Here is a 24,214-nt window from a genome sequence, read left to right on the forward strand (position 1 = left end):
GGAGCCAACCCCTTTCGTGGATTAGCAGCCAACTTTTACAGCCTCAAGACAAAGAAAATTCCTGCTGGTAGGGTGGCATTAGGTGATTTGTCAGGATGCTATCAGGTGGGTATTTTACCTAATACAGGAGTCAGGGAACTGGACAGTTTAGGTCAGGAGATTTCATGGCAACAGTTGCTATGGGGCTCAGTCAGTTTTGGAGATTTTTGCCCTGTGACCTTGGTACAAGGCTCCACGTCTGTGATCTTGGTATAGGGGCTCCGCAATAATCACTGCTGCTTTATTTGTAACAGTCAATGACTAGGGAAAAAATCAGATGCTCATCAACAGATGAAGGGTTGAGCAATGTTACTCAGCCATGAAGAATGAACTGAGACAAAAATGTTAGATAAAAAGAATACATTCTGCATGATTCCATTTATATAAAATTCTAGAAAATGCAAACTGACGATAGAAAAGAAATCAGTGACTCTCTGAGCTTGTAAGGGGACAGGGAGACAGGGGTAGCGGGGACTTTGATGATGATCTGTTAATAAATGTTCATTAATCATGTAGTGTTTATAGTTTCACAAGTATAGGCATTTGTTCCTGCTCCTGCTAAAACACATCAAATTTCTGCTTCATTGCATGCCAATTATATCACAATTAAGTATTTTAAAATGAAAGAATATTCATAGTAGGCACAACATGGTAAAGCTGAAAAACGCTGCTAGATGGAAAGGAGAGAGAAATCTTAGAATCAGTCCGGGGAGAAAGATATTTAAAAGAGCAGTAGTGAGGTTGGTATCTGATTTTGAAATATAAAGATTGAAAGGAAGCAGATCAGAGGATAATAGCTCGTGCTGGCTGGCAGGATGTAAAAGAGAAGTGGGAGACTTGCTGAGGTAGAATTCTACAAACAGAATGCTTTTTAAACAAACAAACAACAAATAAAAAAGGAAAGAGCAGAACGAATTTTAGGCAGAAGGAAGGTGCTCTCACATAGGATGTCTCATATGCAGGACAGAACACAGAGATGCATAATCTAAATATATGTTGACTGTATTAAACAATAGAATACTAGTGTATCACAGGGATTAAATATAAGATACCTTCTTCAAATTTGGGGAGAGATAAAAGACATCACAATGTTAAAAGGTTCAGGGTGAGAGTGAAAACATAAAAAATGGTGGGGGACTTCCTTAGTGTTCAGTGCTTAAGATTCCATGCTTCTACTGCAGGGGGCGTGGGTTCAATCATACGTCAAGGAACTAAGATTCTCTCATCTTATGTGGCATGGTCCAAAAAAAAAAAAGCAAGTGAATGAGAGGTTCTAATAGAAAAAATTGGCAAACATTCCAAGTAATCGTCATTCAAAGAGTGGATTAGAAAACCTCCATAAATCCAAAACTATATAGCAATTAAAATAAATAAAGTAGATGATATAGACTAGCATATATAAATGAAGTAAATTAAGTCAGACAAAAAATTATAAAGGCTATTTTTTTGTTATATGCTTACTTATAAATAGTACGATTATAAAGGCTCCATTATAAAAAAGGACAACAACCTTACTCATACAATTCAGGAAGGGGACTAGATGGGAGAAAATGATTTTTGGTTTCTGTTCAATATTTCATTTGTTTGCAAACGCAAGACCAAGAAGTTTGGCTAAAAATTAATGTGGTAAATATTTACTCTCTCATATTCCCTACTTTTAAATTTGAAATTACCTTAAAACATTTCCACTGAATCAGCTCTTCTCATCATGTATCCAGAGTATTGGAGCTTAATGAATATTCATTAGAAGAACTTATGCTGAAGCCGAAGCTCCAATACTTTGGCCGCCTAAGGCAAAGAACTGACTCATTGGAAAAGACCCTGATGCTGGGAAAGATTGAAGGTGGGAGGAGAAGGGGATCACAGAGGATGAGATGATTGAATGGCATCATCAATTCAATGGATATGAGTTTGAGCAAACTCCAGGAGATGGTGAAGGGTAGGGAAGCCTGGCGTGCTGCAGTCCACAGGGTCACAGAGTTGAACACAACTGAACGACTGAACTGAACTAAAGCATTTGATGCAAAACATCACTTCTAAGAGTTTTAAGAACAGGTTACATGATCTAACTGATATAAAGAATGCAAATGCAATAGTTTTCCTCTTGGAAGTTGGCAAGGCACATTACTAATATGAAAGATTCTAAGAAATCTCAGGGGAAAGAACTATTTAATTTTGTTCATTCTAACCCATGCTAATTTGATCACCAGAGATTTTTTTTTTTTTTCAAGTAAGCATCTCATAAAACACTCTAGTTACCTTGGAAAATTCATTTGTAAAATGAACCTTTCAAGAGAGTGTCAAATTATGCAGAGATGTCAATGAATATGGATTAAGAGAAACCATCACATATGGTGAATGGGAATTCACTGGTGTTTTCCAAGACAGAGCTTTAGGAGAAAGTGAGTTATAAAGAGAAAGTAGGAAATTTAACAGTATGTGTGGAAGACTCAGTTAAAGGGAGAAGGAATGTTTATAATTTGAAAGCGAGAAGGGAGAAGTGCAATGCATATTTTTTGTCAAACGATTTAATATTTGTTGTTTCATTTATGCTATAGATATGGATCTGAAATTGGATATAGTCTTAAGCATGAATATAAATTTCATAATCACCATGTATTGAGGAAGATGGAATGGAGAAAAAGGAAAAGAACTCTTAAAGCAGTGTCTCTCAAAATTTTGAGGCACTAGCTTAAAATTACCCCAAGACATGGGTCCAAATAAATGGTGTTTCGGAGATAAATCTTAGGTGAGAAAAGTCTGTTCATTTTCTGATTCATTTAATTTGAAGACAAAAAACTTAACTGTCCCTTAACAGTGACTTTTCTCAGAGAAGCTAGGTAACAATTAATGTGATATGGAATTGTCACCATTAAAAACAGTATAATCAGGAATTTTTAAAGTTTAAAATTCCGAGCTCATTAGAGATAGGTATCAGCTTTAAAATTACTGCAGTGCACTCAGAGGGCACAGAAAGATGGGGGTGAACTCATCTCTCCAGTCCCTTTTGGTCATGATGCTTTTGAAGGTCACCAGCTCTGACAATGCGCTTGGAGAAGTTCTGCAGAGGAGAAGCAGGTCAGCTCTGTGTACAGAAATATCTCCACCGCTCTCATTCAAATGAGGCTTCAGATAATCAGTCCACTCAAGGAAGATCTGAGGAAGGTTACATTACATGCTGCTTTAGTTTGATGATTTTAATTCTTCGGAGAAAATTTCCTTTCCTTTCAGAAGCTTTTATACTTTTGTTTAAATTAGAGAGAACATTGGTTTTTGTTCTGTTGATTTCTTACTATAAAATTTAATCAATTGTGCTTCTTGCGTTTTAAATCACATTAACTATGATTTTCTTATAGTAATCATATGATCTTAATATTGAGGATACATGGGAAATGTATGTGTGATGGTTCTAAAATACTACTGAATTATTGAAAATCAAGACAGTGCTGTTTCCTTTGTATCAATATCAAAACATATATTTATTCAAACTGCATTCAAAAGTCTATATCCTTACCTATGTCTTTGTGAATATAAATATCCCTTGTTTGTGACTTAATATACCAGCAAAAGAGAAGATATAAGAACAAATAAATCAAGAAAAAATTTTAATTTTGGTAGTACAGAAATTTATTTTTTTTCGGTTTCTGCTAAAAATAAATAAATATACTTTTAAGTGATCAACTCTTTGACCATAGGACATTCTGTGATATTTGAAGACATTATTTAATTTAAAGTAAATATTCAAAATAAAACATTATATGATGTTACATATAGTGAGCAAAGCCTGAGAGTATTTGGAGAAAATAAAATTAGGGAAATTCCTTGCCACTTTTCAAAAATTATAGTATTATTAAATGTATATGTATAAGCATAGCCAGTAATTTTCTAATGCTGTCTTTTAATAATCAGACACATTTTTAGTAACTCAAAGTTTAATTCATTTACTGAGATGGAGAATATTTATCCTTAATTCTTGGGCAAGTGAGATTTTTTCTCACTGATAGCAATGCTGTAGTTTGGATGAAATGTCAAAATCAGTCCTATGGCACTGGCTAGTTTTCTCCACGACACTGAATGCCTTACACTTGCTTAAACATCTATGACACCTATTGTCTTAGTTTGGACTGCTATAACAGAATGATGTGCACTGGACTTTAAGCAGCAAATGTGTATTTTTCACAGTTCTGGAAGTTGAGAAGTCTACGATTAAGATGCTGGCATATTTGGTGTCTGATGATGCCTCGGTCAGCAAGTGGCCATTTCCTGCTGTGTCCTCATATGGCAGAAAGAGAGGGAGCAAGTCCTCTAGTCTCTGCTTGCACCTGTGCTCAATTGCTCAGTCAGATCTGACTCTCTGTAGCCCCATGAACTGTAGCCCACCAGGCTCCTCTGTCCATGGGATTTTTCCAGGCAAGAATACTGGAAAATGAAAGTGACAGTGTTAGTTGCTCTGTCATGTCAGACTCTTTGCAAACCCATGGACTGTAGACCGCTAGGCTCCTTTTTCCATGGAATTATCCAGGCAAGAATACTGGAGTGGGTTGACATTCCCTTCTCCAGGAGATCTTCCTGACCCAGGGATTGAACCTGGGTCTCCTGCATTGCAAGCAGAGGCTTGGAGTGATTGCCATTTCCAATGTCATCATGAGAACCCCACCCATATAACCTTATCTAAACCCTCCCAAACACCTATTTCCCAATAGTATTGTACTTGGAAGTCTAATGTGGAGCCTAGAACCTTCACAAAGTGCAGAGAAGTTCATTTGGTATTATTGTTCTCCAGTTCGTGGATTGTACACCAGACAAGTATGGGATTTAACTTTGTCATGATCGTGCCCCTCCTACCGTCTTGTTGCGGCTTCTCCTTTGTCCTTGGACTTGGGGTATCTTTTTCTGGTTGGGTTCTAACATCCTCCTATTGATGCTTGTTGAACAGCAAGTTGTGATTTTAGTGTTCTCACAGGAGAAGATGAGCACGGGTCCTTCTACTCCACCATCTTGAATGCACAGGGAGTTACACAGGGGGTTAGAGCTTTAGCATATGACCTGGGAAGGAATGCAAGCATTCAGTCCTTAACACCAGTCCTTCTCCATCTTTGCTCTGTGCCCTTGTAGAATGTGGACAGGTATATCTATGGGGTCTATATCAGTAAACTTATTGAATTAAAATATTGGTTCCTTCTAGTAACTGTTCTCGGAGAAGGCAATGGCACCCCACTCCAGTACTCTTGCCTGGAAAATCCCATGGACGGAGGAGGCTGGTAGGCTACAGTCTATGGGGTCGCTAAGAGTCGGACACGACTGAGTGACTTCACTTTCGCTTTTCCCTTTCATGCACTGGAGAAGGAAATGGCAACCCACCCCAGTATTCTTGCCTGGAGAATCCCAGGGATGGTGGAGCCTGGTGGGCTGCCGTCTATGGGGTTGCACAGAGTCGGACACGACTGAAGCGACTTAGCAGCAGCAGCAGCAATAACTGTTCTAAATTCATCATAAATTTTATTTTGTATATTTTTATGTTTTAATTATGGATAGTGTTATATATTCTTAGAAGGCAGTGTTTCCTTTAAAAATATTATTTATAAAATAAGCACAATGTTCACACTTTCTTTTGACATACTTCTGATGTTGTGTTCAAATTTCCTCTTTTCATTTAATATGCAACTAACTGTTCTGCATTTTTATTTTCAACCCATATTATACAAAAAAAGAAGATGTATCTTTTCCACCCTAAGAAGGATTATACAATCTGTCTTTAATTTTAAAATAAATATTAATTTTTATTCTGTTCTTTCATTTTTATTTTTTGCCATTGAAATTCTCAGGAATTTTGAGAATTAGAGGAATATAATTTTTTTAAAAAATTGTATGTTTAAACAAGATTTGTACCTGATAACTACAAGTATTTTGTAATAAAAAATATATAATTATAAAGCTTTCTTAAATATTTCTTTTCCATTATTATTCTTTTGTAATGTATTTAGAATTTATTCTCATACCTCATAACTGTATGACTTTCAGTATCTCCTGGTCATCAGTGTAAGACAAATTATTCATGTTTCAGTTTTCCAATAATGAGATGTCAGCCCATAATCTTTGCTGTTGAAAGAATTGTCAGGAATGATTGAATCCTTGGTGATGTGACCTCAATGCCATTTAAAGCTTGCCTTCATAAAAGAGTACATACTATCTGAGAAGCCTCTCTTCTTCTTAGCTTTTCTTGTTTTTTGTTTTGCATAATATGTGAGTAATTCAAACGGAAAATCAATTCAGTGATAATTATATACATTTTGAACACTTAATATGAAGATATATGGATACCATGGTAATTTTCCTTTCATGAAATCCATCATGGGTTTTTGAGGCTGCTAATTTTAATTTTCAATTGCTCCATGGTAGTTGTGTTTGCCTGCTAGGATATTTGTTTGTTTACTTGTTTAAATATTATGTCTGTGATGATTATTGAAATAAGTAAAAACATCCACCAAAATGATTTCATATCCATGAGAGTTTCCCTTGTCATTATAAGTTTGCAAATCAGAGAAGTTATGTATTAGGGGCTGACCAGCAAAACAGAACTAGTACAATACACAGATTATAAGGCTTACTGTAAGGAATTGAGTTGAAAAATTGTGTGGGCTGGCTAAGCAATTTTGAAATTGACAGGGCAGGTCTTCAGGAAGAGCAGCCTAGAATTATTAAGAAACAGCTGAAGCTGCAGTCTGTAGGCACGTTCTTTTTCAGGGAAATCTCAATTTTGCTCTTACCTTTAAAATGATTGAATCATATCCACCCAGATTATCTAGGATAACCTCCTTTACTTAATGTCAACTCATTATGGACCTTAATCACATCTAGAGTATCTTTAAAGCAATACCATGATATGTAGTGTTTGACTGAGTAATTGGGGACTGTTCTCTAGTAAGTTGACACAGAAAACTAAACATTACAGGTTATTTCCTGTTTTACAGGATTAGTATTCACCTGATTCATGAAGAATGAAACTATAAATCTTAACTCCCAATGAGCTTAATTCATATCACTGGGAGTGAGGAGGTACCACAGTATCTTAAAAAAATTCTTTTATATATTGAAGATTTAGGTAATGGTCAGATATATTTCAGCACTACTTATAAATTTGAAGATCTTAGGGTTGGTGGATGCTTAAAGTTTCACAGATTTTCTATATCATACTTTGACCAAGATGAGGTTGTGACTGTAGAAAAAAGACTTAATTATATTTATAACCATATATTTAAAAATTCAAATCAACTATATCATGGACAATACTCCAAATTTAGTTCATTTGTTCTGTGTTAGTCATGCAAATAGATTAAATATATAAATAATAAATAACAGGTTGGTCAGTGCATATAAGAACAATTTTTGGCCTAAATCATGCATCATAGATATTCAGATTTAATCTTTCACTTAAAAACCTTTATGATTTGTGAAGTTAATGGACAGTGACTAAGATATAGTACTTCTAGCTTCGGAACTTCCTATAAATGGTAGGAAACTTCCCACCAGATACCTTATGCTTCAAATTTTCTTTATTTTTCTTAAAAATACATTTTTATTTTACAAATCTAATATGTCTCTAAATCCTTTTCTTTATAGTCTAGATTAGTTTTCTATTGCTTCACTACAAATTTTGTTGCTTGAAACAAAGTTTGTTAGCTCACAATTTCTCTGGGATTAGGGTGATCATTCACTCTTTTGCTGAGAATCTCATTAAGCTGAAATCAAGATGTCAGCCAAGGTTGCTCTCTCAGTCTGAGCTCTCTTGCGGCCAACTGGTTATTGCCACAATTCAGCTCCTTGCACTTGGAGAAATGGAGCTGCTCCTCTTTTGCACACTATTGACCTGGGACTACTCTCAGCCTCGAGGGACCACTCTTAGGTCCTGGCCACTTGGTGCCCTCCATGGACAGTTCACAATATATGCATCTGTTTGTTAGAAGCTAGGAGGGGCTCCTTTGCTTTGCATGTGTCTGCAGCTTTGAGTCTCTTTAAAAGATTCACCAGATTAGATCATTCCTACCCATGGTCATCTTTCTTTTGGTTAAAACAAAGTCAACTGGTTTTGTGCTCAGTCACTCAGTCCGGTCCAAATCTTTGTGACCCCACAGGCAGCAGCCTGCCAGGCCCCTCTGTCCATGTGGATTCTCCAGGCAAGAATATTGGAGTGGGCTGCCATGCTCTCCTCCAGGGGATCTTCCCAACCCAGGAATCAAACCCAGGTCTCCTGCACTGCAGGCAGATTCTTTACAGTTTGAGCCACCAGGAGAGCCCTAGGTAGGAATGACCTAGTTCACCTGATTATGTCATTCCTACCCATGATCATCTTTCTTGTGGTTAAAATAAAGTCAACTGGTTAGAGACCTTAATTATATCTGCAAAAAGGAGTCACGTATGGCAACATTTCAAAAAATCAACCATTACGATTCTCTCTTTATTTTCCATATCTTCAACTCTGAGCAAATATGTAGGCTTCCACAGGATACTAGGGGAAAAAATCACCAAGCAGAGCAAGTTTAACTGAGAAAGAAGCATTACATCTGTTCATTAAATATATATATATATATGTATTTTAACACATACACATGTATACCTAGGTGTGTATTTAAATACGTACACTTAATTAATAAATTAAACATACTATTACCATACTGTTCTCCATCTGCAATTGAATAGGTGAAAGGATATGATTTTCAAGTAGGTTTTACATTTGCAAATCACCTATTAATAATGTATATGAAGGGAAATTGTGAATAGTATAACTTATTGCATGCTATGTTGCTTCAGTCGTGTCTGACTATTTGCGACCCTATATAGACCGTAGCCCACCAAGCTCCTCTGTCCATGGTTTTCTCCAGACAAGAACACTGGAGTGGGTTAGCATTATTTTACGTCTCCTGCATTGACAGACCGGTTCTTTACCACTAGTGCCACTTGGGAAGCCCATTACCCTCCAAAATGTAAACTTAAAATAGATATCATAACTACTCCTTTGTAGATTTGAAGTCCTTTGAGAAAGGGTTATACTTCATTTGTAAATTGTACCATTTTATTGTCTCCATTCAATAATTATGCATTGTTGTAATTTTTAACATAGTTATGCTTTCTTCTATGGTACTAAGATGTAGCTTATTGTTGCATGGAATAAATATATTTTAGTTTCATGTTACTTGGAAAAGGAATGGATGAATCAAATTACAGTTTATGTATAATCATTCCCTCTGAAGCATTCAGTTGGTATTGAACACTGCAATACTAACTGCTTTGATATACTAGTGTCTTGAGTCAAAAAAAGAAAAAAAGCTTATGCCTCAGAATATTTACAGTAATGCAAAGGAGTAATGTTTCTTAGTAGAAACAAGCAATGTATATTTTGAAATATTTTTGAAGGAAATTAGAATCTGTCACTTTTGAATATATGAACTCACAATTTTATGAGAAAAGGATTTCAAATAGTTACAGAATAGTGAATTGTATATTGACAGCAAATGTAATAATTATTAATGACTTTTTGGCTGTATAAAATTACATCATGCTTGAGCAATTTGCTGCAAAAAATAGGTGAAAAAATTAAACTATAGGTTTTTAAAACGTAATTATCAAGCAATGATGAAAAGCAAATCATTTGCATATAACAATTACAACTTAAAATACTTGGTTAAATTAAAATAATTTACTAGCTACAGCTATGATTAGATAAGTAGAAAGATATTAAGGTAATAATGTAATATGTAAAGTTATAATATGAAGTACAAAGATACAAAGGCAGCAAAATAAACGTTACCAGACGTAAGTAAGAATTTAGGAAATGAATATTGGCAGTAATATAATTAGATATCTTAAAAATGTAAAGATGCTTTTTATAAAGTATATTAATGAGTTGTCATTACTTACTAGCCTAGCCTAGAGTTGAATATCACATCATAAAAACTGCTTTGTGGAATAATATGACTTTGAAAAACTATATGAACACCAAAAAGTGTACCTTTGGGAAATGATCTGATGATAGCAATTATACAACACACATTAGGATAAAGGTTGATGTCAATTATCTAGGAATTAAATATTGATGTCAATTATCTAGAAATTAAATGCATAGTTAAAGCTATAAGTCCCATATGAGAATTACATACTTCAAAAGAAATATTGTTTGGAAATACAGTGGGAGACCATCTACAAATTGGTATATTATCATAAATGAGTCATTATATAGGGGTTTTGACTTGATAGAGTAAAAGTAGCTTACACAGTTCATTAAAATAAGGAATTTATATGGGGAATTCATAAATAATTTGAACAAATACAACTTCATAAAGCACAAGGTTCTAGTGGCATATCTTCCAGAACTGAGGTTTAAATTAAGGACATATATAAAATGTTTAAAATTACTTTGTAAAAGATTTAGAACAATCTTCATACACATGAATTAAACTATGTAATTAATGCTACTTAATGTGAAAATACAAAGGACTTACATCATTATATTCTAATTGTGTAGATTCAAGCAAAAGCACACCTTGATTTTAAAGTCACATTATAATTTGAAAGCTGTGCAAAGCAACCCAGTGTAACAGAATCATCAATAAGTTATTTCTATTTTCATTGAAGTAAAATCAGTTGTATTCATATAATTATAAATACCACAACAATGTAAGTTTGGTGTATGTCTAACTGAACCACTTGATTTTATCCATGATCTTCATTTTTATTAATAAAAAGTCACCATGGAAAAACTTTGGAAGAAAAATATTTCCAGGAAGTATAAGTTTATGACATCTTAAGGAAATAATACTCTATATGACACATATATTCTCATCTTGTTCTGAATTTAATATCATATTAATGAAATAGCCCTCCAAAATATGGATCTTATTAAATGTATGTACTCAATGTTAATATAAATGAACAATAATTTATTTCCAAAACATGGTATAAGCAAGAAAGGGAAAAAATTAAGAATGCACAGTAATTTAGAATAATCATGGGGGGAAAATAAGCCTTCAAAATGCAAAATGTAATATAGATGGAGTGAACAGTAATGGGAAAGAGAGAAAATATGTAAGATATCTGTTTAAACTAAGTTTCTCTTCCAGTGTAATTTGCATCAGTTTATTTTTTTCAAAATATTATAGTTTTCGAACTATATATAAAAGACTAAAACACAGCTAAACACCACTGACAACAGAAGGAACCTGGATGGCAGTGCTAATACAATGCTGTTGAGGAAATGGATTTGACATTTTAAAATCAGATAAAATGCAAAATTCCGTGGTAATCCTCTCTGAATTTAGGCTTATTTGAGCTTAAGGGAGGCTTGACATACTTCAGAAAAAAAAGGAGGGGGGGGTTAGTACTAGCTTCATATATTTTGTAAAAAGAAAAAGTAAAATGAAAAATGAAGACGTAAATACCATTCTTTGTAATGCACCAGTGAGTATTTCCTAAATTGGATAAATAACTTTATGCTCAATCCACTACAAGATGCTTTTTGACATAATGTCAATTTTCAGTTTTCTTTCAAGTCTTAATTCAGACTTTTCTATGCAATTTCTGTTAGAACAATTGAGACATTTCTAGGCTCTAGCGTGCTTGCTAGCAGAGTGCAATAAAATCTGTTGCCTATCTTTCATTTTACTTGCAGCGATGCTTTTACATCAGATGATACCATATCAGTATGTGATCATCAATGATTTTCATTTTTGCAGTTATTAAATTTTTTTTTTGAAAATTTTCAATGTCCATGATTTGTTTTGTTCTATTCAAAGGTTTTGCTTTATGAGGAGGATTTTTAAAGGTTCTTTTCACTCAGTAGCTGAAAATAACAGATGGAGAAATGATAAAGGAACTTCTGATTGTTTTGGGAGGAGAGAGATGTGTGGGATCCTGAAATGATGAAGAGGTTGATGGTGATGGTAATCATCACCATCACCAGTTTTCTGTTCTTTAGAACAGGATCAATGTTGAATCCATTTTCTAAATTGGGATCATCAGAGAAGGGACTGTTTTCTGAGGAAGCTTATGAGATTTACCTTTTACCCATTTTGTGCTTGATTTCCTGTAGAGACATCTAATAGCAACATCAAGGAGGCAGTTTTTTGCACAAACATGGCTCAGAGCTTTTTGAACTTGAAGATTGTTGGCATATATGCGATGATCAGATTGTGGATGAAATTGCCTAGACAGAGGACATTTGGACAGTGAGAGTGTAGAAGAAAGCTGTAAGTAACCCTACCATCCACAGCCAAACTTGCAGAAAGGATATAAAAGAAGTGGGGTAAGTCATCATGGGGCAAATAAGGAGACTGTGATGTCACAGAAATAAGAATGAGGTGCCTCCTCCTGTGTTGTGGATTTTCCTATAAATACTGAGTGGGTTTGGGGACATGCAAAGGATTGTGCACCAGGGCAGCTGTCTGTTTTCAACTTTCTCACAAAGTTTGAGGTTGCTAGCTTCACGCGAACTTTAACAGTTCTGTGTAGAACAAGTACATCACTACCACTTTCTTGCATTTTATTCTTCCTGATACAACAGTGCTTTCAGTCTCCAGCTATAAAGAGCCAAGACGCTATTTTAAAATACAATTTCCTTATATTCTATAAAAGAAATAATTACAGGGCAATCACCAGCAGGAGTGGTTGACTCCTTTCTAGTTAAGAATTACAAAGGAACTACAAAACTAGAAACTTTTACTGCTAATGTATCATTAGTTGCATTTCCATTTCCTTCTCCAAGGGGAGGCTTGTTAGGGGAGGGGTTAATGACACTGACCTTGAACACCTGCAGTTATGCTCATTTAATCTACATCACTTGACCAGTAAAGAGCATAACTAATAATATCATGCATTCACAGATTCTTAGCTTATGGGGCCTTCGGTGCTATTTTGGCCTCATAAATGTTCTATTACTAGTATCTGCTAGATATTAAGAGATTTTATTCAGAGTCAGTGGTGGTATCTGAGAAACTTTTCATCACATGTGAATACTCAGAACTCAGGTGACTATATTATGATAGGAGATCCTTTAGAATATTAGATGAGGTAACTAAAAGAAAAAAACACTTTTTACAAGCCATGTGGTATATTATATCCAATTCTATTGTGAAGCCACTTGTATTGGAAAGTGTTGTCTTCAAATTCCCTTTGATCTAATACTACACTGAGATAACTCTTCATTATTCACACTCCCATCACTTGCCATCCTCAGAGAATTGATTAACCCTAAATTCTGAGTCTAATTCTTCCTCAACACTTTGTAAACAGATGTTTAAATTCTGCCAACATTTTTTAAATGGAACCAATCAACTTCGAAAATCTATGGAAAGTTTCAGTCATTGGCCTTCCAGTATTTGATGAAAAAAGATCCTTCTAGTCAGGTTTGTGACTTCAGAGTCTGCTAAATGAATGCTCGTTTGGACTTTTGTTGCATATTTTAGATCATTTCTTCCAATTGAAAATACTTTTATTACTTCATCTTCTGTCCAAATCATCGACAGTTATGAAGAATGGACTGATCTTCATTTTTTCCATGGTCTCTTCAACTAGTAGAGCCAACAGTGATGTCAGAAACTGAGTTGACAGCTCTATAATATACCTGTGTTTTGGGCTTCCCAGGTGACTCGTTGGTAAAAAATCTGCCTACATTTCCTAAGTCCACTGGAGATCCCCTGGAGAAGGAAATGGCAAACCCACTGCAGTATTCTAGCCTGGGAAATCCCATGGACAGAGGAGCCTGGCGGGCTGCAGGCCATGGGTCACAGAGTTGGAAACAGCTTATTGACTGAACAACAACGATGCTAAGTTTGCCATTTCCTGTGTTTTCTTTAGCTCTTTAACAAGGTTACAAGCTCACTGCGAAAAGATATTTCTCATCTATTCACACCAGTTTACCACACTGATAGGTTTATCATCAGTTAGGTTAGATCTGAAGTTATCTGCCCGTGCTCATTCTCTTCAGGATTTAAGCTCAATTACTTTACTTAAGTTCTCTGTATCTAAATGTCCTCATCTGTAAAATGGAGATGGTTCTAAATACTTACCTCTGGAGGAATTTGTGAGGAGGAACTTAAGTAACTTATACAATAAAATTATTAAAGTACACATACATATTTTCTCAATGTAATTGGTAATTATGTGATAAAAGGAAGTATAATAAATTGATCCTCTTGCTTACTGTAAAATTCAGAGAACATAACGTTCAATATAAATTGCTAATTTTAGGAAGGAAAATAGTAGCATTCCTTTTATAACAAACTTCTGCATAAAGAATATATATTTAAAAAATTCCGTATTCAGAACTCAAATACCACTATTGTTATGCATTACTAAATCCATAAATTAAACCATGGTTTTGTAATAAATAAAAGACATTCAGTAAATATGCCTAGGGTTGAGGATATATGTATTTTTCATAATAAACATTTACCTATTACAATTAACACTAAGTATTTATAAATGTAGAGGAGAATGTAATTCAAATATGTAAGTGATAGAATATTTATACAGTAAATGTAGAATATAAATTTTAGCTTATTAAGTTATTTTGAAAGCCTTAGGAAAGTGAAAAATGATAGTGATCAAAGAAGTAAACCTTGATTAATAAAGACATAGGATTTATAAGGAAAACCAGCATCATTCTTTTATATATTGTCTTCAATTAATTTCACAAAAGCTTAAAGATATGTCATTATCATCCTTCACAAAACATTGAAATAAATATATTCAGCAGAATTCACAGGCTAAACCAGAAAGGCATCTAACTGCATCTTAATTTTATAGTATTTGGAGAGTTTGATTAATACTTTCAGTCAAAGTTGAACCAATTTATAGCTAAATTAGCTTGTTCTCTGGATGATTCCTAGGGGTTACACATTTGCTTGATTTAAAGACAAATATTCTAAAGTAAGAAGAGGATATTCATTTCTGCTGTACAATTTAGCACCATGGGATTTAGTATAAATAAACTATTTCCCATCTAACATGTTTTATATAAGTAATATAGAATAAAGTGTGGTACATAATTATGACAGTAGAATAGACACAACTATTTTGTTTATATTTGTTTAGATTCTTGCTTAATTGCTTAACTGCCTTAGGTTTTTGTTTAAATGTAAATGCTGAATGTGCTTCCCAGGTGGCTCAGTGGGTAAAGAATCCGCCTGCAATGCAGGAGACATGGGCTTGATCCCTGAGATCCCCTGGAGGAGGGCATGGCAGCCCCCTCCAGCATTCTTGCCCAGAGAATCCCATGAACAGGAGAGCCTGGTGGGCTACAGTCTATAGAGTGGTGAAGAGTCGGACATGACTGAAGCAACTGAGGACACACAAATGCTGAGAAAAAGAAGGTGCATGTGAATGTGAGAGACAGGACAGTGGGGTTTCTTTAGCTATAGGTGTGAAACTGAGTCAGTGATTAGTCAGTCAATCAGTCAGACACATCTGGATCCCTCATTTTGCTTAATCTGTTTTCAATGTAGACAAGATTTAACACATCCTCATGCTTGGCAGAATTATGTCTAAGCACTAACTTTCCTCATTGTAAGACTGATGTTCTTTCCACAAATAAAAACGGTTAATGTAATAAATAAAATTAATGTACTTAAACAATCCCATAGTATGATAGATAGTCCTAGTGTGAATGAGTTATTTATTAAGAAAAATAAGATTAGTTTTTACTGAGCCAGATTTCATGATACTATCAAAATTCTTACCAAAGTTCTTCTGTTATATAAGTATAAATATTAGTAGGTGAAAGTTATACAACAGTATGAATATTTTTAATTATACTGATCTATACATTTAAAAATGGCTGAAATGGTTAATTTTATATATACTTTCTTACAATAAAAACATTGCTACGAAACATATTTCTATCACTACATAATAGTCATATTACTACTATGACTATATTTCTGAAGCTTCTCTTTAAATGTGACAAATTTTAAATATCCTGCATTACGCTTTACATTTATTTGACTTTAATTTGTTATTTTGCATTATGATATATGATAATTCATTTCAGTTCAGTCGCTCAGTCGTGTCCAACTCTTTGCGACCCCATGAATCACAGCACGCCAGGCCTCCCTGTCCATCACCAACTCCCTGAGTCCACCCAAACCCATGTCCATCGAGTCTGTGATGCCATCCAGCCATCTCATCCTCTGTCATCCCCTTCTCCTCCTGCCCCTAATCCTTCCCAACATTAGGGTCTCTTCTAATGAGTCAACTCTTTGCATGAGGTGCCCAAAGTATTGGAGTTTCAGCTTCAACATCGGTCCTTCCAATGAACACCCAGGACTGATCTCCTTTAGGATGGACTGGTTGGATCTTCTTGTAGTCCAGGGGACTCTCAAGAGTCTTCCCCAACACCACAGTTCAAAAGCATCAATTCTTCGGCATTCAGCTTTCTTCACCATCCAACTCTCACATCCATACACGACTACTGGAAAAACCATAGCCTTGACTAGACGGACCTTTGTTGGCAAAGTAATGTCTCTGCTTTTAAATATGCTATCTAGGTTGGTCATAACTTTCCTTCCAAGGAGCAAGTGTCTTTTAATTTCATTGTTGCAATCACGATCTGTAGTGATTTTGGAGCCCCCCCAAATTAAGTCTGTCATGTTTGGCATTGTTTTCCCATCTATTTGCCATGAAGTGATGGGACCAGGTGCCATGATCTTAGTTTTCTGAATGTTGAGCTTTAAGCCAACTTTTTCACTCTCCTCTTTCACTTTCATCAAGAGGCTCTTTAGTTCTTCTTTGCTTTCTGCCATAAGGGTGGTGTCATCTGCATATCTGAGGTTATTGATATTTCTCCCGGCAATCTTGATTCCAGCTTGTGTTTCTTCAAGCCCAGCGTTTCTCATGATGTACTCCGCATATAAGTTAAATAAACAGGGTGACAATATACAGCCTTGACATACTCCTTTTCCTATTTGGAACCAGTCTGTTGTTTCATGTCCAGCTCTAACTGTTGCTTTCTGACCTGCATACAGGTTTCTCAAGAGACAGGTCAGATGGTCTGGTATTCCCATCTCTTTCAGAATTTTCCGCAGTTTATTGTGATCCACACAGTCAAAGGCTTTGGCATAGTCAATAAAGCAGAAATAGATGTTTTTCTAGAACTCTCTTGCTTTTTTGATGATCCACCGGATGTTGGCAATTTGATCTCTGGTTCCTCTGCCTTTTCTAAAACCAGCTTGAACACCTGGAAGTTCATGATTCACGTATTGTTGAAGCCTGGCTTGGAGAATTTTGAGCATTACTTTGCTAGTGTGTGAGATGAGTGCAATTGTGCGGTAGTTTGATTGTTCTTTGGCATTGCCTTTCTTTGGGATTGAAATGAAAACTGACCTTTTCCAGTTCTGTGGCCACTGCTGAGTTTTACAGATTTGCTGGCATATTGAGTGCAGCACTTTCACAGCATTATCTTTGAGGATTTGAAAGAGCTTAACTGGAATTCCATCACCTCCACTAGCTTTGTTCGTAGTGATGCTTTCTAAGGCCCACTTGACTTCACATTCCAGGATGTCTGGCTCTAGGTGAGTGATCACACCATCGTAATTATCTAGGGAACTTCAAATTAAGACAACGGGATACCCCTAAACATCTATCAGAAAGGCCAAATTCTAGAATATTGACAACAGTGATTGCTAGTAAGGATATGAAGCAACAGGAATTGTTATTCATTGCTGATTGGAATGCGAAAGTATATAACCATGTTGGAAGACAGTTTGGCAAGGTTTTTTGACTTTTTGTTGTTGTTTTTTTATAAAACTGCACATATCTATAAAATGTATTTACCAAAGGAGTTGAAAACATATCCACACAAAAACCACACAGATGTTTATAGCAACTTTATTCATGATTGCCAAATCTTAGAAGCAACCAAGATGCCCTCCAGTCTGCGAATGGATAAATAAATAGTAGTACATCCAGAGATAATAGAATATAATTCAGTGCTAAAAAGAAATGAGGTATTGAGCCAGGTAAAGACATAGAGGAAACTTAAATGCATGAAACTAAGTAAAAGAAGCAATCTGAAAAAGCTACATATAGTATAATTTCTACTATTTTGCATTTTGGAAAAGTCAAAACTATGAAGACAATAAAAAATATTAGTGTTTGCTGGGGATAAGCAGGATGGATTACTTGGTGGAGCACAATGCAATTACTCTGTATATTACTATAGGGATGGGTGAAGTGTGACGTGACGTGAAGTGTAAGTCGCTCAGTTATGTCCGACTCTTTGTGACCACATGGACTGTAGCCCACCAGGCTCCTCTGTCTATGGGATTCTCCAGGCACGAATACTGGAATGGATTGTCATGCCCTTCTCCAGGGGATCTTCCCAACCTAGGGATTGAACCTGGGTCTCCAGAATTGCAGGCAGATTCTTTATCAAATGAGCCACCAGGGAAGCCCATACGAATAGGTACATGTATGTTTTCCCAAACCCGCAGCATGTACAACCCCAAGAGCAGTGAAGTGTAATGTAAACTGTGGACTTTGGGTTATTATGATGTGTCAGTGTGGGTTCACCGCTGGTGATAAGTATGTCATGTTGGTGGGTTGTTGATGATGGCAAAGATTATACATGCACTTGGTCAGGAGATACACAAGAACTCACCATACTTTTTGCTCAATTTTGCTGTGAATTTAAAACTTCTATAAAAAATTAAGTATATTTTAAAAATAACAGTATCACCACTAGTTTATTTGAAGCATTTCACAGTATTTAAATGATTCTGATTGATTTTACATTTATTGCTCTGGGAAGAATTATTTTAATGGGAAAATATTTTTGTGGATTAAGTGCTTAATCATCAAGATTGTATTTTGCAGCATTGTGAAAGAGCTGTGGAGTTTAGAATCATCTAGAGCGGTTTGAGACTCATTGCGCCATATGATTTTTAACACCATGTGCAAATGATTAAACCTTTGTGTTCATCAGTTTACCCACATATAATATGGGAGCAGAATAGCTCCTCAGAGTTGTGAGGAGGCTACAGTGAGATGAAAAGGCAGCCATCATGGAAGCTGGCTCAGAATAGGCATTAATAAATATTAATTACCTGCTAAGTTTGTCTCCAAATTCCACTAATTAGGCAGTGAAACTTTTCTTACTTCAAATTGTATCTTGACATCTGGATTTCTAAATCTTTTCACCTAGTTGGAAAGTTAGCAGAACCCTAGAGTTATCAATAGAAGGAAAACCTTTACCCAGCACAGTTGAAGGATACAGTATGTACTTCAGACATTCTTTTACTAGAATTAAGTGTTAAATATCCAGTTGAACTTTTTAACCAATGGTATTCCAGGAACTTACTGACTGATCTGTCAGTTGCTTTTTAAATTTATTTTTCATTAAAACATTCTGAAAGGGGTTTTATATAAATATAAAATTATGTATCTTGAGGGGTTTTTGGAACAGGCTGAGAGTCAAAACTAAATTAGCCACATGGTGAGACTTGGCAAATTCACTGAGAATTCCACAATGGTAGATGTTTTTGAATTCAAGTTGGATTAGAAATGTAAAAAGATGTAGGAAATTGTGAAAATTAAATGTCAGTCTTACCTGGTAACTAATTGTTGAAAAAGTATAAACAAGACAAATCTTACGTTGCTTTTCAAGCTCTATGGTAAATAAAGAAATCCTCTATATCTGCTGAAGTACAAAGCAGCAAGTGCCAAATGTCCTTGGGAAATTAAATATAAATGAGTCAGTTAGGTGCCCACTAGCACACCTACCACACCTCCTCACCCAGATTCTGCCATCCTGCACATTTGAAAATTTCTTATTTAATTACTTTTACATCTAGTTTGTGACTGGCCTTTTCCTAAAGCTTTTACATAGTTTCTTTCACTTAATTCCTTTACTGGTATGTAATTACAGATGTTTGTATAATTGTGATATGAAAATCTTTCGTAGTGGCTTTCTAAACTTCTTGGTTTTATTTCTGAAGGCTGTAGATAAGTAAATTTCATCTTACTTTATAGATAAGTAAAGTGCATGGAGTCGCCACGTACTTTAATTGCCTCTAATACCACTTTGTCTTTGGTTTCACTATGGTGCCACCCACATACTCCAATATTTGAAAAATTTTGACCGTTTTAAATCACTATTACTATTGTAATCAAAATTGTGGAAATATTTCTTTTTGATGAAACAGCATTAAATGTATTAAAAATACTACAAAAAATAACGTAGCATACTTTTTTACTTAATTTATGTGGATTAAAACCTAGTGAATAATTTGAAGATTGAAAACAAAAAATCATAACACTTTTGTATTAGTTTGTTAAGCTTTGTGTTTCCTCCTATTTAAATTTGATTACCAATGTTAATTTTGAAAATATGAATTTCTGTTTTAGAATAGCTACATATGACCATGAAAACCTTAAATCATCTACTTTTGAAAACAGAACATGTATGTCTTCTTCTCAACCATAGCTCTGATTTTCAAATTTTCTCTTAAAACACTTTCTTTCACAGACCTTTGAGTAATTTTAAAACATCTCATCTTTAATATTCAGTTCACTACCTGCCAGCTTTCCTCTTTCTGAACTCATAACTTCTGTGAAAGCTGAAAATTTTACTGCCCACTATGACTATATTATTTCTGCATAGTACTTAGTGCCATTTTATTTCTGTCAGGAAAATGCATGCTCTGTGCATAAATTTCCACTTGCTCATTTCCTTAGAATTCTAAAAAAAATTATAATGCATCTTTGATATTGTTCTTGTTATTACCATTTAATGTAAAAGCAATGAAAACTGACCACTTTCTAAGTTTCTTACAGTCAAGTAAAGAAAATTTCAGAGTGAAGTGAAAGCTTGGAGAAAGGATGGTAGGAATCAACAGGACTTGAGGGAGGGTTAGGAGATGTGTGAGCACTTGACAGACAAGAAGTAGGAAGGAGTGCTCCAGTTATATAAACGGGCAGAGCCAAATGAATATTAGAAGCATGAAATACTGCGGCAGTTAGGGGAACAGCACACTTCAAGGCAGCCAGAATGAAGAGAAATACCTTGGATATCAAGCTGAGCTGATGGGCATAAAACAACCTCAAGAACAGTTTCTATGTCATATGCAGGCATTTAGATTCATCCTGACATCAAAAGGAAATTTTTTTTGAATTGGAAAATGACCTTGTCAGAATGTCATCTTCAAAGTTCACCCAGGGGGTGACACCAGGACTGTTCAAAGCTGGGCAGGTGGGCAGATGAGAAATTGGAATCAGATTATGAAACTAATATAAAAGCACAGAAAAATAAAGTGCATCTAATATGTGCAAGAGAAAGAAAGAGAAAACGTAAATTACAATTTAGAATGAGCATTGACAAACATTGATGGCTACTTACACAGTGATTGGGAATGGGATGTGAGATAATCTTGGAAACCAGATTACAGACTTGAGCAGCTCTGTGAGTTTTGTGGATATCAACTGAGATGGAATCTGACAAACAAGACCTTTGGTGGAAAAGTGATGAGTGTAACTGTTTTGGACATATAGAGGTTCCTGGGAGAAGTCCTAAAGGAGATATCCAAAGGTTTGAGACTGAGGCATGGATTTAGAAATGGTCACTATATATCTCATAATTAAATTTTGGGGTATTCATGGACTAATTTAAATGGAACCTGAAGTATCAAAATTGGAAAGACCAAGAAAGTTGCATTAGGGGAAGTTGAGGGCAGAATGCTTCCTATTTAAAGGATAAGTGAAAAGAGAATAGCCCATGAAAGAAATTGACTAAGGATATCCAGGGAGTTATGAAAGAACCATAATAGAATGATGTCAATTTGTCATGTTTCTTAACCTTTGTAACAATTACATTGTTCTTGATGACTAAGATCATTAGTCTAATAACTATAATTAGTTATGATTATGCAAAACGGGAATGTAAGTTAATGTGTTCTCTATTTACTGTTCTCAATAGGTCTCATTAATAGTGTTTATGAACAAAGTGTTTATCTCTATCTGCAGATTGTCTCTAAGGTCCTTCCAGCTGTAAACGTAGACTGAACACGAGCTCATGCCGTACTTTGAGTCATAGGCTAACTTCTAGTGATGCAAGTAGCTTGCACAGAATTTTGCACATAATAGTTGCTGTAAAAAATCTAGGCGACATTTTTTCAGTCTAATACTCTTTTTATAGATAAGTGAATCAAAGCCAAGAAATGGTAACTCAAAAAGTTCAAAATGATATCTAATATCATAGTTGGGAGGAAAACGGAGAGGCCTTTATTCTCTAATTTCATCATCATTATTTTTTCTCACAATATTATACCACCTTTTCTCAGGCAATTTGGAATATTTACAAATTAATACATCTTAATTGATGTCAAAAAAACTATTCAGTGAAACCTATCTTTTAATTATATCATGTTTACATTAATCCAAGCACTCAACTTACTATTTTTTCATTTATTTAATAAACTGTTTTTAGCATGACCTGACCTTCTCAAGTAGCACGCCAATCTCCTTAGCCATCCATAAACTGCAGGATGAGCACTTTCTTAAGCACTCTGTTAAGTGCTTAAAGGATCAGACACTACTCTTGCAAAATACATGGGAGTTATTTCTCCTGTTTATAATCTGTATGTATCTATAAGTGCACTGGCAAAATCAACTTTAGGATCATGCTGGGGTGAGGAAGTGGGAAACCCAGGGCTTGAAAAATTCACTAAAGCCAAAACCACTGAGGACCACTTGCCAATTTGCCACCTGTTTCTTCCCGTTAGTGCCTTCGTTAATTTGCAGATGCATTGTGCATTTCCCATTTTCTATATTATTTTCCAAATGTATTTAATTTTGTATTTTGGTTTTATGGTTTTTATAAGTTAAATAGTATTATGTCTGAATATAGTTATTGCTGAAGGCTAGAAGCCCCTAATAAAATTCTGCAAATAACTCTTTCTTCCCCTTCCTGTTTGAGCTATGAAACAGCTTCTTTGTTTTTCTGACACAAGATGATGATAAGGGATGTATCAATCCTAAAAGATAATGTTTCATTAAAAATGATGTCTGTAATTTGTCTTTATATCATAGTAATAGTCTAAAATTATATATTGTTCATTACATATTTATTTATGCATAACATATAACATGATTATGTCATTAATGATATTATATAGAAATTATCTAAAATACTTGTAGCGTAAACTACTCTTCAAAAATATTAAGAAGTTGAGAACACGTATTTTGCCACACTTTAAAATCTCCTGATACTTAAAAAATCATTTTTAACCAATAATTATTGATAGAGGAAAATGAACATAAATATGTAAGTGCAAATCATGTTGTTGTTGTTCAGTCCTAAGTTGTGTCCTACTCTTTGTGACCCCATGGACTGCAGCACACCAGACTTGCCTGTTCTTCACTGTCGCCCATACTGCTCACTCAAGTGCATTGAGGTGGTGATGCCATCCAGCCATGTCATCTGCTGCCGCCCCCTTCTCCTGTCACCTTCAATCTTTCCCAGCATCCGAGTCTTTTCCAATGAGTCAGCTCTTTACATCAGGTTACCAAAGTATAGCCATTATAAATAGAATAATTGCCACCAGAAACTTTTCACTCGACTATGTTTATAAATAATCTAATAAGAGGAAAGTTTTGGTGTGGATATATTTGTGAGATAATCTAATTTTATTAAAATCTTTTCTAAAGGTACAATTTGAATTTGAAAAAAAAACTGTAAAAGTGCATACAGGCATGGAGATTTATAAAATCATAAAATTGGACCGATCATTCTGTGTGAACATTCCTTTGTTATGCATAAAATTATAAAATTCAGAATGTAGTCGTCCTTTTACTTATAAAGAATCAAAACAAGAGGCATGATTTTTACACTTAAGTGGAAAGCAGTTTTATAAACTGCATTTTCTATGTTTATTATAAAGGGGTTTATAAATGTCCAAATACTTAAATGTACTTTCTAATAAAAGATACATGACATAAAACAGCATTGAACAGGAGTTCCCCAACGTCTGTTGCTTTAAACATAAGATATGTAATACCATCAATCTATGAGATTCACAAGCCAACTTTATAACTGAAGGGAAAGATTGTCACACTTCAAGTACTTCTGAGCTGCGAAGTTTCTAAAAAGCTTTTAAGTGCTCATGAATTTACGTGATCTTTTAGATGGTAAAAG

The 24,214-nt window shown here is 34.9% G+C and overlaps 1 protein-coding gene across 4 annotated transcripts in view; it reads left to right on the forward strand.

Annotated features, from left to right (window-relative positions):
• Nucleotides 1–24,214, forward strand: part of LOC145518172 (uncharacterized) — a 1,384,210-nt gene that overhangs the window by 958,008 nt on the left and 401,988 nt on the right. For 3 of the 4 annotated variants that reach the window (XR_014062696.1, XR_014062714.1, XR_014062686.1), the window contains exon 5: nt 12,122–12,278. The gene's annotated coding sequence lies outside the window, so the exon portion shown is untranslated. Of the gene's footprint in view, nt 1–12,121; nt 13,434–24,214 lie in introns of all 4 variants that reach the window. The other variant, XR_014062698.1, reaches the window with a different exon arrangement.

This window comes from Giraffa tippelskirchi, chromosome 8 (assembly GCF_054371585.1).
Source record: "Giraffa tippelskirchi isolate mGirTip1 chromosome 8, T2T-mGirTip1v1.2.pri, whole genome shotgun sequence".
NCBI lineage: Eukaryota > Metazoa > Chordata > Mammalia > Artiodactyla > Giraffidae > Giraffa > Giraffa tippelskirchi.